At 37.6% G+C, this 1,604-nt stretch overlaps 1 non-coding gene across 1 annotated transcript; it reads left to right on the forward strand.

The window, feature by feature from the left end:
* The first annotated feature begins 1,270 nt into the window (after positions 1-1,270).
* On the forward strand, positions 1,271-1,378 carry LOC119510515. Its single transcript, XR_005211956.1, has one exon. It is a non-coding gene; the product is annotated as a U6 spliceosomal RNA (small nuclear RNA).
* Positions 1,379-1,604: the final 226 nt, after the last annotated feature.

The following is a 1,604-nucleotide window of genomic DNA, read 5'->3' on the forward strand; positions in this document are numbered from 1 at the left end:
TTATAGTAACTTGGTGGCCCATGATTAATCATTCTGTCTCTGCTAAGGCCCAATAGCAGGTCAAAAGCTGTTTCTCTAAAGGACAGTAGTTATCTGCAGAGGATGGTAAGGGTTTACTCCAAAATCCTAAGTGACTGCTTTGTTATTCTACTATAGGAACTTCCCAGAAACTCCAGACTGCATCTCTATTATCTGAGAATCAATTTCTGAAGTTGATCAGTAGGTTCAATAACTTAGAAACTAGATTTTTCCACAGTTTTATGATAATCACATTGATGCTGTGTGCAGGGTGCTTTGAAAAGGATAAAATCAACAAACTAACAATATCTAATATTTATGAAAATGTTTCTTACTGTGGTCCTGTTAAAATGCTTTACATTTCTGAAATCATCTATGAGATATGTACTATTATTCCTACTTAACCATTGGGGAACCTGTGGCATAGAGAGGATCAGTAACTTGCCAAATCCAGGTACTCATAATTGGCTGAATAAGGGATCGATAAGAGGTAAGCTGATTCCTGATAAGACAGGTCCTGGGAAAACCCTGGGAAGCTCCACTAGATGCCACTGTGCAGTCACTGAAGGACTGGACCCACTAAGGAGTCTTTGATCAGATGTTTGTGCACGGCTGATGGTAGAGTAGCTGAATGTAGCCTTGCTTGCTTATGGGTTCTTCTTCTCTCTGAGGCATTGGGTATGGCAGCTGAAGGTTATTTTGCTCCAGGCTTTCTCTCAAAAGGCCTCTAGCAATCCAAGGCTGAAATCCAATTTCATCCCTCAAGAGCTCAGGGCTCTTGGCAAGGGCTTTTTTAGTCTCTTTTGGTTTTAGACAGAGATACTGGCTTGGTTATTGATAATCCTGCTTTCTTTATTAGAATTTATATTTTTTCTTTATTCTATTTTTTTTTTTTTTTTTTTTTTTTTTATTCTGTGAAACAGGAAAGAAGCTAAAATATAAGTATCAGCCTTGGGTACTGTCCATGATCTTGATGCCTGGTTCGACCAGGCCTTCACTAAACATTCAATCAGGTGTCTAACTCACTACAGTCAGTGCTTCCTCAACTCTGGATAATGCACAATTACCACTCAGAAAATTCCTTCCTAACAAAATCGAATGGTGGAAATGCAGAGGAAAACTTCACCTTAAAGGTGTGTGCAACTAGCAACTCACGTGGCTTGGAGGGACTTGCAAAAAAAAAAAAAAAACTCTTTTCTTAAAACATATATGTTTATTTTCTCTATAAAAGCCATCTATAAATTTAAAACTAGTATTTGCTTGGACAGCACATATACTAAAAATTGGATCAGTACAGAGAAGATCAGCATGATCCCTGCACAAGGGCAACACACAAATTCACAAAGCACCCAATACTTTGGGCGGTTCTCTGAGCATCGGGCTTTTGTTAGTTTCACTGTGGAAAAGATGTGTCACAGCAAGATGCATGGTACTGAGTGCTAAAGTTGTGATTAAAAAAAAAATTAAACTATATGTTGATACATCTTGACTATGTTAGGGTTCTCCAGAGAAACAGAAACAACAGGGTTTGTGTGTGAATGTATACATATTTATTATAAGATTTATTTTAAGGAATTGGTTCTTAT

This window comes from Choloepus didactylus, chromosome 1 (assembly GCF_015220235.1).
Source record: "Choloepus didactylus isolate mChoDid1 chromosome 1, mChoDid1.pri, whole genome shotgun sequence".
NCBI classification, from domain to species: Eukaryota; Metazoa; Chordata; class Mammalia; order Pilosa; family Megalonychidae; genus Choloepus; species Choloepus didactylus.